Raw genomic sequence first — 18,912 nt, forward strand, 5'->3', positions numbered from 1 at the left:
TGATTACATAAATTTCACAAATTTCATAGTCTTGTGAGATAGTGATACTTAGTTAAAGTCACAAACACATTCTAACCTTCATGGGACAAATTGTCATTATCATGGTCTATAAAGTTTGTGAATTCTATGAGCTTTGACAATATAGCTATTTCTTCCACATTGGGTGATATATACATTTCTTTACTTTTGCTTAGTGTCAGCTGTTCCCTCTTTCCCTATCATTCCCTCTTATTCTTTTATGTCTGTTACTATCTATTGTTTTTGAGGAAAGAGAATGACTATTTTCCTGGGTAAGGATTTCTCTGGAATTTTTTTTGTCCTATAAAAATACTAGATCACTCTTGACTAGCCAATTTCTGGCATATGAAAATATCTACTATAGTTTGAAATACAACTGTGTATCCAATATTATTCCTCTCAGCAAAGAGAGCAGTCAGTTTATTAGAGCTAATAAAAAGCAGAAAGATAGTGATAATATAAAATGATAGCTCTCCAGATATAATATTTTTTTGAGTATTATCAAAGACTCCAAAGATTCCACCTATTTGTCACCAGCAGTCTTGGCCTGACTTGGGACAATTTAGAGCTTCATTAGGTACCAAAAAGGAAAAGAAGCTGGGCACTGGTGGCTCAGGACTATAATCCTAGTTACTCAGAGGGCTGAAATCTGAGGATCACAGTTTAAAACCAGCCCTTGCAGGAAAGTCTATGAGACTCTTATCTCAAGTTAACCACCAGAAAACTGGAAGTGATACTGTGGTTTGAAGTAGTAGAGTATTCACTGTGAGCTAATACTCTCAAGGACTGCATCCAGGCCTGGAGCTCAAGCCCCATGACTGACAAAAAAAAAAAAAAAAAGGAAAGAAAAGGACACAGATATCTACTCTGTAACTAAGGATTTAAAATGAGTTTACAATATAGAAACATTTATGCTTAATTCTAATAACTATGATGTTTTAAATTTGTTATTCCTAAACCATATGCTTAATTCTAATAACTATGATGTTTTAAATTTGTTATTCCTAAACCATATGCCCTGGCCTGCAGGGTGGGTCAACAAGGGCTCAAAGAGGAACTGACCTGAATTAGAGACAAACCAGACTTGGGGAAGGAGACCAAGACAAGGTTCTGATCAAGGTCTGTTTATTGAACTTACAAGCAGGCTTATATACTATAAATGAATGAGGAAGTGGTTGCAACATATTGGTAACACAGTTTTTTGCAAAATACAGAATGCAGGTAGGTGGGGTAAGTAAAAGATCAGTGTCTATCTTTATGATAAATAGCCCACAGGGAGGTCTGTTACAAAATTCCTTAATCCGATGAGCTGACAATTGTCTTTGTGGGTAAGCACTGTAGCAAACAATAGCTTTAGGAAATGTTTTACAGTGGTCTCCTGCATCATACATATTTGGTTATAGTCCAGATATTTTTATTTTCTTTAAATTAGGTTTTTGAGTGTATTTGAAATAGTTCAACAAATAGTCATTGAGTTTCTTGGTGCTTAGGATACATCAGTGATCAAAGATCCTAGTGCACAGAGACCTTACATTCAAACTTTAGAGTAACCCAGCAATAGAGTTAGTGATTGAAACTAAATTAAACTATAAACACTCCCTTTTTCCTCCTGACTGTCATCTTAGAATTGCCCTTGCTGTAGACCTTGCTGAATCATCTCTCCCTGTGGCTATAAAAGAGACAATCTGTGACTTGAGGCCCATACTGTTGACATGTCTGCTAAAAACATGTTGGGGGGGGGGGGGGAGGGAGAATCTTCTCTAAAACTCCAGATTCTATCTCTGCACAAAGAGCCCCTTCCCCTGTTCCTATCCTAACTCCCTCCTATGACCAGCCCCATACTTCCCTGCCTGCCTTCACTCTCCCTGCCTAATGAAAGAGACCTTAGCCGTAAGAGAATGGCCCCATATCTTCTCCAGCAGGGCTGAAGAGCAATGGTTGTCCACCGTTTCTTCTCCAGCAGGGCTGAAGATGGCCTGGATGACCTTCTTAGGCTTGGAATCCAATAAAAAGTCTTTTGACCCATGAGTTCATCTTCCTGATCTTTTCTTTATTTATACTCCTGGTACTTGAAATATTTATTTACTATTTCCTTACAGTTGGTGTTCATAAATTTGTCAATTGAAGGTTGAGACTTTCAAATATAAGGGTAATTCATAAATCCTTAGTATAGCTCCACATTACTAGGTATTTTTTCATTTTCAAAAGTTCAATCAAGTTAAATAACAAAGCTATAAAACAGGATGGATATTTCCAGGATACAGAAAGGCCTTTCAGGGATAAGTCTCAAGAGAGTTTCTCATCAACCCAGAGATCTTTAAAGAAGCAAGGCAAGCAGTTAGCTATGTAGTTTTAAATCTTATTACTGAAGAGTCCTTTTCATTTTACCTGCCATTTAAAACAAATTCTTTAAACAAACCATGTTTTAAGAAATCATGGATTTCCCTTGAATCTGCCATACCTGCTACTCCTGTAGGTATCAGAAATCCCCTTTTAAACTAGACATCCAGAAGATACAGAGATGTGAATACAGGCATATCCCAGCTTAGTACTTTGATGCTTATGGCTAGTCTGCCATCTCAGGGGACCTTGTTTTGAGCTGGTGAAATGTTTGCACAGGCGCGTTTGTGTGATTGTGTGTGTGTATGTGTGTGTGTGTGTGCGTGCGCTTTAGGAGAGAGAATGCATAAATGGTGGTGTTCAATGTCAGATGGACTTTTAAAATACTCCTGGAATGATAACCACAATTCAACTGTGGTGTATTAGTATCATAGTGCTGCAGTAACAACCACAAATTTGGTGACTTAAAATAACTAAAGTTTACTCTTTCCCAACTTGGGAAATCAGATATTTGAAATCAAGATGTAGGTCATATCCAAGCCCTGGTGGCTCATTTCTGTGATCCTCACTACTTAAGGGGCTGAGATCTGAGGATCATAGTTCAAAGCCCGCCTGGACAGGAAATTTCATGAGACTCTTATCTGCATGCAGTTAACCACTAGAAAACTGGAAGTGGTGCTGTGGCTCAAAGTGATAGTGCACTAGCCTTGAGCATAAAGAGTTTAGGGACAGCACCCAGGCCCTGAGTTCAAGCCCCACAACTGCAAAACAAACAAACAAACAAACTATATATATATATATATATATATATATATATATATATATATATGTCATAACAGTCTATAAGCACTAGTGGAAATCTTTCCCAGTTGATTATAATTTTCAGTGCCTCTGAGTATTCCTTGGTTTGTGGCTACATACCTTTAGCCTCTCTCTCCAAGTTCATATGACCTTCTCTCTGTTTATATTCTTTTCTTCTCTTACTTACAAGGACATTCAACTTTGGATTTAGGATCTATTCAGTTAATCTGGGATAATCATATCTCAATTCCCTTAATCTAGTTACATCTGCAAACACTCTTTTTTTCAAACTGTTACATTTAGAAGTTACAGGTCTTTTAGAGGGCTTGTTTCTAGCTCATTACAACTGTGTATCAAAATAACAACAACAATAGAACAAAACATTCAATCCAAACATTAAGTGAAGCTAGGTGCTAGTGGTTCATTCCTGTAATCCTGGCTACTCAGGAGGATGAGATATGAGGATCCAGGTTCAAAACCATCCAAGACAGGAAAGTCTATGAGACTCATACCTCCAGTTAATCACACCACCCCCCCAAGGGGAAAAAAAAAAAAAAACCAGAAGCACAGCTGTAGCTCAAGTGGTAGAGTACTAGCCTGGAGCTGAAAAAGCCCAGGGACAGTGTCAGGCCCTGAGTTCAAGCCCAGGACTGGCAAAACAAAACGAAAGAACAAAAACACAAGAAAACATACTAAGTGAGTTGATTTATTTCCTTTTTTGTTTTCAGTCCTTCTCCGCCAACATTTCATACATAGTTCTTGTCTGAGATAACTGACTACAGCCTCAGCTCCCAAATGAATGTTAGCCTGAGACTTAAGTTCTACTCTTGGCTTTGAGATCTGGCTCCTTCTGTTGGTTCTCATGGCTCTCATTTTGGCTTGATCCCGGAATAGCTCTTGGTATGTCTTTGCAGGAATGATTCTGACTACTGACTTTGCAGCTCCTTCATGATGCTGCCTTCTGTGCTCAGCATGGGTTCCTCCCATTGCCCAGTCCTATTACTAATAGTACTTCAGTTGGCTAGGTCCTCTGTGCCTGAATGCATGACTCATTGGGACCTCCCAGGGGTCTTGCAATGGCTTGAGAGGAGCTAGAAAGCATTGCTTCCCTGGAGTTTTCCTTATAAAACTGTGTAGCCTGGGTTTAATATCTAGCCATCATCCCCATTGCAACAGGAAACAAGTTTTGGGTTTTTTTTTTTTTTTTTTTTTTTTTTTGCCAGTCATGGGGTTTAAACTTAGGGTCTAGGCGCTGTCTCAGCTCTTTTCCTCAAGGCTAGTGCTCTACCACTTTGAGCCACAGCTCCACTTACTTAATCGAACTTTACAATCTGCGGGGAGGGGGAGGGGGATAGTTGTGGAGATGGGAGGTAAGGGATGGTAGGGGAAAAACAAAGGAGGAGGCAACAATGCTTGATAAGAAATGTACTTATTACCTTGCTCATGTAATTGTAACCCCTCTGTACAGTATTTTCACAATAAAAAATTATTAAAAAAAAGAAATAAAAGTATCACATAGTACATTGTAAGTACATTAAAAACACTAGCAAGAAAGAAAAAAAAAAGAGTCTCACAGACTTCCTGTCTGGGCTGGCTTTGAACTGTGATCCTCAGATCTTAGCCTCCTGATTAGCTAGGACTACCGGCATGAGCCACCGGTGCCTGACAGAAACTCAACATTCTATTGCTTCTTTTTATTCCAGGATTCTTTTCAAATTCATTTGGGACCTTGGGTATTTATTTTAGCCTATAAAAAAGACAAGATTTTGCCAGGTGTCTCATGCCTATAATCCTAGCTACTCAGGAGACTAAGGATTGCAGTTTAAAGCCAGCCCAAGAAAGGAAGCCTAGGAAACTCTTATTTCCAACTAATTACCAAAAAGCTGGAAGTAGAGCTATGACTCAACCTTGAGCAAAAATGCTGAGGGACAGGCCAGGCCCTGGCCCTGACCCCGAGTTCAACCTTAGTACTACCCCCTTCCCCATCAAAGAATCAAGATTCAGGCACAGGCCTATCTTTTTTCTTATCTAAATTCCACACTTTGTTTTTCTTGTTTTTTTTTAAATTTGATAATCAATTTCATTATATATTATTCCCTTTTTTCTAGGTCATTTGGTTTTCTAAATGACTCAAGATCTAGCTGAGAATTTTGCTAGCAGCTTCAAGGTAAGATATATTAAAATTTTCTTTGTAGGTGAAAAATAAAAAAAAGCATAAGACAAGTCTTGCCCTTAGTATACTGTGTGGTTTTTAACTGATCTATAAACTGACCTTTCCCTCACCAAAGAGTATCCAGATCCTTCATTCAGCAATCACAGCAACCTTTGAGCTTCAGAGACTCAGGAAAGCAATCAAGGCGAGTGTTACTTATTATTCAGATCTTGCTTTTGTACTATTGCTTTATTAAAAAAGACCTCTTATAACTAAATAAGTATAAGGGTATCAATTTGATGAAGACAGCAAATTACTATCAGAATGAGATTAGAAGACTCTTTTTGGTAGAATGTTTTGATTTTGTATTAAGTAGATTTCCAAATGTGGAGAGTTGATTTCAGTGGACTGAACAGTAGATGAGCAATAAAGTACTATTAAATCTGAACTTCAATTCTGCTACTAACTGATTGTGTGTAGTAAGTAAACCACTTGTGTTTTCTTGTCTCAATATGAAAGTAGGATAAAAGTGGACAGATGAATTCATAATTGTAAATTTGATAAAGACTTTATTCCAGGCCCAGTTTTTATTTTGTAATAAAGTACTCATGGGCTAATGTATCAATAGTGTGTCCTTGGGTTGGGGCAGGCTCAACTGGTAGGTGAAGTGCCTGCAAAGTAAGCACTACTATCCCAAAAAAGTGTAATTTCCATACTCCCTGCCCTCTTTTTGTGTGCCACAACTTCTTCCATACAATTGTTGATTTGTGATCCACAATATGATACTGAATGTTCTTGCAATCAAAGGATATTCAACTTAAATACTGTGTATTTATTCTGCTTTTTTTCTGAGGTTAGGCTGTAAAATCATATATATGGTTTCAGAGGACAATAAGGATCTTTAAAGGAGAGAATGGTAGTGCATACTTGTAATCTCAATTACCCAGGAGGCAGAGGCAGGATGATCACTTGTTCAAAGTCAGCCTGGACCAAGTTAGTGAGACCTATTTAAAAAACCAAATACAAACAAAAGGGCTAAGGGCATGGGTCAGCTAATAGAATTCTTGCCCAACATGTATGAGGTACTACTAAGGGGTGGAAGACTTTAAAATAATGGAAAGAATGTCATAAGGATGACCAAATGTATTTGTGAGAAAGAAAAATTAAAAACTAAGGGTGTTGTTGTTGTTGTTGTTTATTTGTTTGTTGTTTCTGTTGGGGACCAGAACTCAGAACCTGGGCATTGTCCCTGAGCTGTTTTGCTCAAGGCTGGAGCTCTAACACTTTGAGCCATAGCTCCACTTCTGGTTTTCTGGGGATTAATTGGATATAAGAATCTCATGGACTTTCCTGCCTGGGCTGGCTTTGAACTGTGATCCTCAGATCTCAGTCTCCTGAGTAGCTAAGGTTACAGGTGTGAGCCACCTACAGTGCCTGGCTAAGAACTAAGAGGTTTTTTTTTGTTTTTGTTTTTTCTTTTTTGGTCGGTCATGGGGCTTCAACTCTAGGCTTGGGCGCTGTCCCTGAGCTCTTCAGCTCAAGGCTAGCATTTTACCACTTGAGCCACAGTGCCACTTCCGGCCTTTTCTGTTTATGTGGTGCTAAGGAATCAAACCCAGGGCCTCATGCATGAGAGACAAGCACTCTACCACTGAGCCACCTTCCCAGCCCGAACTAAGAGGTTTTTAACCAGCAAATGAACATTATATCTGAAGGTAAGATTAACTTAGTGCAATCAGCTTCAGCTGTTTGAAAAATTATTTTATAGAGGATAATATAATGACTTCCCTCTTATTCTCACTAAAGTTAGGACAACAAGAAAGTACATATTTGAAAGGAGTTACCTTCTTACCTCTTATGACTCTAAGTCAGAGAAATTGTCATTTCAGAGATCAAGTCCCTCTGTTTCTTAGATTCCATTAGTACCAGGGCTTGAACTCAGAGACGCACTGTTACTCAGCTAACTTACTCATGGCTCTTGCTCTACTACTTGAGCCGCATCTCCATCTTCATTTTCTGATTAATTGGAGATATAGTCCCATGGATTTGTCTGACCTGGCTGCCTGTGAACCCCCATCCTCCAATTCACAGCCTCCTAAGTAGCTAGGATTAAAGGTATAAGCCACCATTGCCTAGCTTGCTCCAGTGTCTTCAGTGTCTCCTAAAGAAGCCTCTCTTGGAGCCTTATTTATATCTTTTTCCATTGCAACAAAATTTATCAAGCCATTTTAATGTCTGTGCAGGAAGACTCATTTCCTCTGCTTAGGAAGGGAAAATAAGTGATCACTGCCCCATGAGACAGCCTCAAATTCAGGTACTAAAAACCTATACCATCCTCTTTCTCTTCTACATTTTTTCCCTAGTACTCACTGGTTTATCTCTCAAATCCTTAATTACTGTTGTTGTCCTCCTATTGGCAACCCTGACAGACCCTGACCCTGAGAAGTAGAGAATTCTTAGCTTTATCTTTGCATTATGAATTTAAATTCAAAGAAAAGTATGAGCAGAAATAGGCCATTTTCTTCTGCAGATCACCAACTGCAAGGTTTCCTTTCATAAAAGCCAGTATATCAATTTTCTATCGAAAGCACATTTTTGTGAAGCATGAAAAAAATTTAATCCAGAGCTTTGTACCTGTCAGAGAAATGAATGGCTCTTGTATTATGAAATGGCTGCCAACAAATATGAGGCCTGGGTATCATTTCTTTCCTGTCAGGCATCTCTTTTTGAAGCTGTAATGTTACAGGTGACTGAAGTAGTTTCTCATGATCAAGAATCAGTGCAGTTTCTTCTTTGCCTATGGCTTATAATGTTATTTTTTTTTGGAACTGGATGATATTCTGAGGTACCTAATATTTTGTGCAGAGATTTAAGCAAATTGCTGCTTTACTTTAATTTTCAAATTATTTTTATTCAGGTGAAATCCATCTAACATAAAATCAACCATTTTACAGTGAATAATGAATGAGTTTTCATTGAGTGCATTCATAATGTTGTGTAACCACCATCTAGGTCAATTCCAAAATATTTGTGTCATCTCATAAAGAAAATCCATAGCACTCACAAGGCCCTTATAATAACTGATCTTTCTGACTGTATGTATCTATATATTCTGTGTATAAAGGAAAGCATACAATATGTAACCTTTTGTTTTGACTTCACATAGCATAAGGTTTTCAAGACTCATCTGTATTTTGGTATGCTACAGGGCTTCATTTTTTACAACTGGGTAATATTTCATTGTATTTGTAAACCATTTGTTTTTAAATTTATTTTTATGTATGGATGGATATCTGGATTGTTTTCATCTATTGGTTATTAAAAATAGTGTTGCTATGTACATTTTTCCAATAGCATTCTATTTGAATAACTGTTTTTAAGTCCTTGGGGGGCATATAGAGTAGAATTACTGAGTCACATGGGAATTTTATGTTCAACCTTCTGAAAAACTGCCAAACAATTTCCCTATATTTATTAAATTTGTGTGTGTGTGTGTGTGTGTGTGTTTGTGTGTGTGTGTGTGTGTGTGTGTGTGTGTGTGTGTGTGTGTGTGTGTGTGTGTGTGTGTGTGTGTGTATGCCAGTAGTGGTGCTTGTATTCTTCCTTAGCTTTTTTTCTTCAAGGCTGGTACTCTACTTCTGGCTTTTTTGACAGTTAATTGGAGATAAATGTCTCACAGACTTTTCCTCCCAGGCTGCCTTCAAGCCTTGATTGTCAGATCTCAGCTTCCTGAGAGGCTAGGATTACATGTGTAAGCCATGGCACTTGGCTCTATGGTTATTATTATTTTTTTTAGTTGGTCATGGGGCTTGAACTCTGGGCCTGGGTGCTGTCCCTCAGCTCTTCAGCTCAAGGCAAGTGCTCTACCAATTGAGCCACAGCAACACTTCCGGTTTTCTGGTGGTTTATTTTAGAGATGAGAATCTCACAGACTACCTTCCTGCCAGGGCTGGCTTTGAACCGCCATCCTCAGATCTCAGCCTCCTGAGTAGCTAGGATTACCGGCATGAGCCACTGTGCCTGGCCCTATGATTATTTTTGAAAGAGAAAAATGAAAGTATTAATGAGATGAACTTGTCTTAGTAAAGGAGATAGTAAAGTAAGCCATGAAACTTGGCCCTATGGTTATTTTTGAAAGAGAAAAATGGCAGTATTAATGAGGTGAACTTATCTTAGTAAAGGAAATAGTAAAGTAAGCCATGACACTTGGCCCTATGGTTATTTTTGAGAGAAAAATGGAAGTATAATGAGATGAACTTATCTTAGTAAAGTGTCAAAAAGCATATAGCTGTGTTCAGCAGAGGTGTTTTATCTCACTAAATCCTGTTCCTGGACAAACAGAGCCAATGTACATGCTGAATAACAACAGTAGCTGTGTTTATAATGAGGAGTAACTTCAAATCTGCCCTGAAGTCCAGCTACATTTTCACCATGTTGTTTCTTTAATAGCACAGAACTATTGCCCTTTGGGCAATTTGCTCCTACAATTAGTCTCACCCTCAATTAAGAGAAATGTTTCAAATGAAGGTGAGAAGTAAAAATCTAATGAGGAAAACCTGAACATCAATATGCAATGTCTTAAAAACCAAGTCTAAGCAAGGTGATGATGGCTTACAGATGTAATCCTACCTACTCAGGAGACTGAGATCTAAAAATCATGGTTCCAAGGCAGTATAGGCAGGAAAATCCATGTGACCACCAGAACACCAGAGGTGGTTCTGTGACTCAAAATAGTAGAACACTAGCCTCAAGCAAAGAGCTCAGGGACAGTGCCCAGGTCCAAACCCCACAACCAAAATAAATAAATAAATGAAAAGTCAAGTCTATAATTCCTTTCTTCCCATCAGCCTAAGGATCCACATTTTGAACAGCTGACTAATTTTACCAAATTAATTATCATTTAATTGCCATATATGAAGACATCTGCCTATTTTCCTAGAAACTACTGCTCTGTTCTGAGAAATTTGCTAGAAAAACTAACTTAATTTTACCTATCATAGAAACAATCTGGACTTTTAAAATTCATGCCTTGTGGTCAGTTTTTTTCTGTCCCCAAAGCTCTTGCCTTTATTATTTAATTGTAGAAGGGCCCTGAATAATCTACAGCTCACACCCATTCTACAGTTGGCAAGAAAAGAATGTAGGAAAAATGTCACCATTCCTATAAGTCTATGCTTGATCATGTTGTACTGGATCATTGTGTGCCATGGAGTTACACTCATAATGATATAAAGTAGAAGGAAGTAGAAACAAAACCCTTCTCTTTCTTGGAGGTTTTTTTTAGTTCACCACAATTTTGATAATATGAACAAATTGTATACCCATAAAATGAGCTCATCCATCATGAATCTTGCCATGTTGTAATTCAGGAGTTCTCCTTAGAATTACAAAGCTCTCACAGTCCAAGGGGCATGGTTGCTAGAGAATGACTCCTCAGAGAACCCTGGATAACCCTAGTCATAGGAACCTCTGCTTGGCTGCTAATCTACTGTGTCTATAATAGTTCAGCCCTGATCCCTGACCTTATGCTGCCTGAGTCACATGCTCTTGGGGAAGATGACTTTAAGTTTAAGTGGAAAGGCCAAAAGAGGACAGGAAGCGAGAGCAGCTTGGGGCTAGATTGGATGGTATAGGGAGATAAGGGAGAAATACTCTATGGGTCCCATTTTCTTCCCATAGGAAAAGACTTTTTTCCCCTGTAGTGAGGCTTATATATTCCTGAGAAAAGAGTAATGATTATGTCTGTGGAGACACAAAATATCCCTGAAAGAGAATTTTTGAATCCTGTTAGGCGGCATAATTGCTCCTCACTGATAGAAGAGAGTCTGACACTTAAAGCTTCATCTTTGGAAGATTTGGTTCATAGAGGGGTGTATATTAAAACCTTAAGTCTCACTTTCTACTTATCCAAGAAGATCCTAGCCTGCTCAGATCCCTAATGTTTAATTAACATTTTTCAAGGACAAGATAAATTATTCTTTGTATGAGAATTGATATTTGTTTCTTGGTAATTTATTTCTTGAGATTTTACACTATCATATATTATTTGGATATTTTCAAAAAAAAAAAGTCTTAGGAACTATATCTGATCCAAGTTAATACTTCTCAGAAATGTTTTTGGACGGTGCCTGGGTTCACTGTTTATATAAACTGAGCCCAGGCCCAATATTGCCTTAGAGACTGTCAGGTGATGTCCTTTTAGCTGGCATAGAGGCCCTCCCTTTTTTCGTCAGAGCAGAGGGCAAGTTTTTGGAAAACATGCAAGGCTCATATGACTAATGAGAGTTTGTTTGGCTCTTACAAGCGTCTGTGTCCCATTAACTAAAATAGGAATGAGAGCATCACATAACTTTGTGAATGCCTCAAGAATTATTCTTGTCTCCAATACATGGGAAATTAATGGCAGGATCTCAACAAAAACAAACATCCCTTAAATATTGCCAATCCCAACTAATCCTACGTTGGGACCCCAACAGTAGTACCAAGGGAGTTTTGTAAATAGGGAAGCTTGCTTTCTCTAGTGTCAGTCTCAAAAGGTCAAGAATGTGTTTTGGCTTTGCTTAGTAAATTCCTAATTCCCCAGACAGGATTTACCTAACTATTGAGAAGCTACTTTGAGAAGCTACTCAGGTATTCCCAGGTTCTCAGTTCGTGACAATGGAAAGCATCCTTGCAATGTGTACCCCAAATAGCACAGCATTGTCTCCTCCCAGCCCATTTGCTGAAAATGACCTCTCTGAAAATGCTTTCAACTATATTTGAAGCTTTATTGACACTACCTTATTATGCCTTAAAGAATTCTCCATGTTTCCCCTCTAGCCTTCTCAACCTTTGACCTTCAGTAAAGCTCTCCCTCCCCACTCTTGCTCAGGTAATTACAGTTTTAGTAGACAGTTTATCCTTTGGTCCAAAGCAGTAACAATGACTCATTATAGTGCTTCCTGCTTTTTGGAGGGTAGAATGCTGACACCTTTTGAGCCTCTAGCTTCCTTACCAAAATAAACTGGTTGTTTCTATCTCTGATCTGTTATTGTTTCTGCTGTCATTCCTGGCAAAAATAGAAGTTTGGTGTCAATGCTTCCCTAGGGGTAGCTGAGGCCTAGAATGAAGCTGATTCAGGCCTTTCCATGCTTCAAAAATCCAAGAGCGAATGGGCCCCTAATCTGAAGAGTAGCAAAAGTTCCTCCTCTCCAGCCCATCATTTCAGTTTATTTCCTACATGGGTATTAGCCAGTTCCTCTGTGACTGAGAGTAAAAATATCCACCCTTTAAAAAGTTCCACTTGGGGCTGGGAAGGTGGCTCAGTGGTAGAGTGCTTGCCTTGCATGCATGAGGCCCTGGGTTCGATTCCTCAGCACCACATAAGCAAAAAGAAAAAAAGCCGGAAGTGGCGCTATGGCTCAAGTGGTAGAGTGCTAGCCTTGAGCTGAAGAGCTGAGGGACAGCGCCCAGGCCCAGAGTTCAGGCCCCATGACTGGACCAAAAAAAAAAAAAAAAAGTTCCACCTAACCCCAGAGGTGCTCCTTAGTCCTCCAGGTACAGTCTCAAAGTTATTTTCCAGAAATCTTTGTTGCTTCTGAAAGTTGATGTTAAGGCTCTTTTATCAATGGTCACTTTTGAAAGGGTAACTTAGTTATGACCCAGGACCTCTGGACAGCATCTTGGCCCCAAGCAGAAAGAGACATTGTTTCAAAATATTTTGTCTTTGCCCCTCCCTAGTCCCTTCTAGTTTCATAACCTTTCCAAGCCTTGGGGAGAAGATTGGCAGAAGAGATATGATTAAGAATTAACAATAAATCATAATGTTGTGGACTCCCACCAATTAAAATATGACCTTACAAAAAACCCAATTTCATAGAGACAACAAATCAGAGCACAGCTCAGGGTTTAAAAAAAACCTAGACTCAGAGAACCATCTGGCCAGATGACAGACAGAGCATACGATGGACAAACACTGCAGCAGTGGCCTTTGAACTTCATCTGTCAAATTCCTTAGATAAGAACCTAAGGTAGAGTCAGGTGCTGATGAGTCATGTCTGTAATCCTAGCTACTCAGAAGGTTGAGATTTGAAGATGGAAGTGTAAAGCCAGCAGGAAAGTCCATGGGAGTCTTCTCTCCAATTAACCACCAAAAAAGCCACAAGTGAAGCTGTGATTCAGTGGTAGAATGCTAGCCTTGAATAAAAGTACTCAGCAACAGCACCTAGGACCTGAGTTCAAGCCCCAGGACAAGCACAAAAAAAGGAAGAAAGAAAGAAAGAAAGTGTTAGGTTTTTAAAAAGAGGTAGCCGAGTAAGAACAGCACCAGCACGCACGTGGTATTCAGGTAAGGGGTAGGTTTATTCAGTAGACCTGCTGGGACCAGGCAAGGTTGGCACTCCACGTGGCTGGGAAAGGCCTGGGAATGAGAGAGAGCTGGGAAGAGAGGAAAGAGAGAGAAAAGAGCCAGAAAAGAGCAGAGAGAGGGGTAAGAACAGTAGCATTCACATGGTATTCAGGTAAGGGGTAGACCTGCTGGGACCAGGCAAGGTGGGCAATCCACGTGGCTGGGAAAGAGAGAGAGCAAGAAAAGAACAGAGAGAGAGCTAGAATAGAACAGAGAGAGCAAGAAAAGAGCAGCAAGAGAGCATCTGGGCCTGGGCTAGGCCTTATGTAGGGTGTGGGTGGGGAAAGGTGTGGCCACATCAAATGTAGATGTGACCTCTTCCAGGTGTCCCAGTTGCCTAGGTAACACAGGTACTGGGTGGAGACTTTGCTGCGAGGAGGGTGGAGTCTGCTAGACATCCAGGAGTGGACCTTACAGAAAGGAAGGAAGGAAGGAAGGAAGGAAGGAAGGAAGGAAGGAAGGAAGGAAGGAAGGAAGGAAGGGAAAGAAAGAAAGAGAAAGGAAGGAAGGAAGAAAGGAAGGAAGAAAAAGGAAGGAAGAAAGAAAGAAAGGAAGGAAGGAAGGAAGGAAGGAAGGAAGGAGGGAAGGGGAGGAAAGGGAGGGAAGGGGAGGAAAGGGAGAGAAGAGGGGAAGGGAAGGGAAGAGAAGGGAGGGGAGGGGAAGAAAGGGAAGGGAAGGAAAGGAAAAGGTGGGCAATGGAGCTGCAACACTGACAGGCATCTGCTGTTAAGCTGAACACTGATCAAGGGATTGCCTACTTCAGGGTTACAACTGGCTACAACTCTAGCTGTCTCTGCTGGCTGTGAAACCATAAAAGCTATGTAGGCTGTGCCCACCTAGAGCAACAGAAAAAAATGATCCCCATATTGATATTTTGTACCCATCCCATTTCTTAGTTACAGGGGCACTAGGCCTGTTCAACATGGATCTGGGAAAAGATGGCTTATTCCATGTGGGTAGTGGAGAGAAATTAGTACTGGCACTATTTATGAAGTGAGGGCAAGGTTTACAGAAATCAAGGAGAGATAATTTAGTATCTGGACTTAGTAAGAAGGAAGAGCTGTTACTGCCCAAAAGTCTGAAACGAGAAGGAAAGATCCCTTTACTAGCACTCAAAAACAGTATGAAAAGAACTGAGCTCTGGTAGACGGACTCAGGCAACAAAGAACACTGCAAGGAGACTCCTACTCCTTCACTTTCCAGTTTCCTGCCAAGTGCCTCTCATCTCACCTGGCTCTCTAAACCTAAGCCTAAAGTTGAAGGCATGGGGGAGGTGAAACCCAACAGCATTTTTCTTTAAGTGTATTTCTTAAGTTTCAAGAAATATTCTAAGGTAAGTATAAGGATTCTACCAATTGATTTACCTCATGTTTTCCTCTTGGTTTTAAAAGCTTTAACCATGTGGCCTCAGAGTAATTGCTTTCCAAAAGTCAGGAGCCCTACTCATTTTTATTGATACTTATTTACTTAACCGTACTCTTTCTCTTCACAAACTTTATTGAACCTCTCTGCTCCTTTTGATTATCTTTCATGATTTCCTTCAGGTGCTGCAATAAAAACTGCACCCTTAATATAGAAGAAGTCAAGTAAAGAATAGAAAATGTTCTGATTCAGTCTAAGAACTTTAAAAACAAAAAAGTTAAAGTAAAATTTAGGGAAGTAGAAATTAGATCAGTATTAAAAATGGAAACTCTTTCAACTTAGTTAGGAATCATCAGGAAGAATCACAACCATAAACTAAAAATTACAGTAGGCTTTGGGGTGGAAGTTTCAATGAGTTTTAATATATTTGGGTGCCCTGAAATTAATCCTATTTATTGGGACTATCTTTGCACAGAATAATCAAATCATATACACATACGTATTCAGTGTGCGTTCACCTAGCCCCCAAATAAAATCCCAAATGTGATGATACCATCACAGTCTGATGAGGAGGGGAAAGGCAGCTAAATCTTCCCTTCTGTTTGAAAATGGATAACAAGTTTTGATATTAAACTAAAAACACAAGCTAAAATATATGTGGGTAAACATTGTCCCTATAAAGATGGGAATCAAAGGTTTTGTTTTTTTTTTCCTTGCTGATACTGGAGCTCAAACTCTGGGCCTTAAGCTCTTACCCAGGTTCCTAACTGGTGCTTTACTACTTGAACCACACCTCTAACTTATGAAGTTATAGTGGTTAATTGAAAGTAACAGTTTTGGGCTGGGAAGGTGGCTCAGTGGTAGAGTGCTTGCCTTGCATGCCTGAGGCCCTGGGTTCGATTCCTTAGCACCACATAAGCAAAAAGAAAAAAGCCAGAAATGGCGCTGTGGCTCAAGTGGTAGAGTGCTAGCCTTGAGCTGAAGAAGAGCTGAGGGATAGCGCCCAGGTCCAGAGTTCAGGCCCTACGACCGGACCCCCCCCCCAAAAAAAAAGAAAGTAACAGTTTCCTGGATTATATTATTATGAGTAGCTAGGATTATAGTCATGAGCCATGAGTGCCCAGCTCTTCAAAACTTTATTTGGTATTATTATTATTATTATTTGCAGTGCTAGGGATCAAACCCAAAGCCCTGTGCATGGTGAGCCATCACTCTACCACTGAGTTACATCTCCAACTCTGCTCTCACATTTTATGTATTTGTTTTTTTGTTTGTTTTGAAGACTCAGAACTTTATAAAATAGAGAGAAAATGAGATAGCCAAAACTCTGACATCTAGCAAAAATAAGAAAAGGAGCAAGATATGGTGGCACAGACCTATAATCTCAGCACTCATAAACTGAAGCAGGAGGATCTCAAGTTCAAAGTCAGCCTGTGCTACATAACACAATCTTGTCTCAAAAACAAAACATCAAGAAAGGAAAAAAATACAACAAGAAATAAGTAGGAAACAAATTTCAATGACAGGCCTATCAAATTCTTTTTCATTATCCATCTGGAATTCATTTTTTGACTTCTCCTTTAGTCAGAATATCTGGGAAGTTGACTCACTTAGTTTTTCTTTGTAGAAGATTCATGTATGACCTTTTCCATTTCTACCATCACCCCAGGAGTTCCCTTGAGCCTATGCTAATGCAATAGCTCTAGCCCTGTATATCACAAAGTATATCATCATGTCCCTGTTCAAAAGCGTCTAGAAGCTCCCTTTCTTACCATCTACCCTTCTTACCTGGTAGTAAGACCTTAGGTAAGGCATATCAGAAAAAAAAAAAAGACTTTTAAAACGTCTCCAAAACCAGAATGCTTCTTAAAATTGGTGGCAGTCATGGTGTCTTAGAGTCAACGATTCTTCTTTACCTTGGCTACAGGAAACTTCTAGACAGCAGTGCCTTTCATTTTCCTATCCTATTTCCTATTTTTCCACAATTCCAAACTTGGTTTAGACATTTTCCTGTCTGTGTATTCTTCGCTTTTTCCCCTTCTTGTATTGCTCTATAAAACTCCAGCCCATCTTTAAGATTCAACTCAAAGGGTACTGCATTAAAGTGTGCTTTCTTTATTCACCTCCTTGGCTGGATCTACCAGCCCTCAGAATCCTTAGTACTTTCTTTATAACTCTAGAAGTTGTCATCATATACTTCCTTTAATGAAATACTCATGTACATGTTCAGTGCTTCCTCCAAGAGTCCTGAAAATTGCCTGAGCGTACGGCTAAAGTATGACATTCTGTGAGAGAACATAGATTGTGTCTTAAGGCCAATCAAGGACATTTTGAACTGTGTTTTTAAAATTCTGCCAGAACTCATTAAGAACCCCACTTTGAACTGCCCTCTAGAGGCAATACATCAACTGTGAACCAAAAAGAGAAGTAGGGCCTTGGGGTGGGTGAGTGGTACTAAAGGATGCCCAGTGAGAATGAGAAGCTGTTGAAGGTCATTGCACATTATGCGAGACTTCTATCATTCTCCTCGTGGGAGCAGCCATTAGAAACCTTGTTGCTTACATTGCCAGCCCTCTCCACTATCTTCACACAAGTTACTGTGAGGTTTGAGGAGGCTGGTGCCAGACCATGTAATAATTTCCCTTAGGAAATCCAGATTGAGGTAGATCTCTGAGTCAACTCCACAGACACTTATGGGAAGCACTGAATGTAAGCAACCCTGTCAGAGGGTGTAGCCTGGAAAAAACAGACTACACATCCATGTAATTGTCTGCAAGCAGATTCTTCTCCATTTTGGCTAACTCTGAATCTTTTGAGTCATATACAGAAATCATTACTGCAATATATCTACAAAGCTCCCTCCTGAGCCCTTTTTTTTTCTTAGCAAACATCTGTGGCCACAAGAAAATAAAAATCAACTCATGTCTTCTTGGCTCTTGCTATGACATTCTGTGACTAAATGTAAAATGACTAATGAAATTTCCTTTTGTGTTCTGTTTCTAGGGTGTAATGCTATTTCCTGTGGGGGCCTCCCAATAACTCTACTTCACTATGGGTGACTTCTCTAGCCTTGGTCTCTGGCAACATAGGGGTTAGATTTGAGAAGCTAGAGGTCTCTGCCACATTAAGCTCTCTGATATCTTTTTGTTGTTCAGCACAGCCCTTACCTAGGCACTGAGTTTATGGACAAATGAATCAAATTATTTTCCTCTAAGTCAAAATGGTCTGTCAACATGGTGTGATCCGGGCATGTCTTGAAAGCCCTTTGAGAACGTGACTTTCCCCACAGGCACATACCACAACATCTTGGCTACTGATCACATTTGCTGACTGCAACAAAACAATCATTTGTCTTAGGAATAATTTTCTCATTACAAAAAGCTGTAAATGTTTATTATGGAAAAACTAGGCAATATAGAAAATTATAAAGGAAATAATCATCTATTGCAGCTGTTCATAGGTAATATTGTCAACTGTGTAATACATACATGTATATATATCCCTATAATAATTTTTCTTTGTATGGAAAGTCCATATGCTTGTCCTTTAATAGTCAAAGGTGTGGCCTTTAACTGAAATAGTTACTTTAGATTTCATATCTGTAAAATGAGATAATAGTAGTTCCTGCTTCAGAGTTGTAAATATTTAAGTGAGTCAACATCTGCCAAGTGCTTAAAACAGTGTCTGGTAGTAAGGGCTTTAGCAGGTTAGCTACAGCTATAATTACTCCTAAATTTTCTTCTGTGAGATTAAAGAGTGAATAGGCTTACATTGTCTGGATGGAGCATGACGCACTAAATACCTTAGTGTAAGAGTGTCTTTTTTTTTTTTTTGTATTGGGAACAATAGTAAA

Source organism: Dipodomys merriami, unplaced genomic scaffold (genome assembly GCF_024711535.1).
Source record: "Dipodomys merriami isolate MVZ:Mamm:240054 unplaced genomic scaffold, mDipMer1.0.p SCAF_63, whole genome shotgun sequence".
Lineage (NCBI taxonomy): Eukaryota > Metazoa > Chordata > Mammalia > Rodentia > Heteromyidae > Dipodomys > Dipodomys merriami.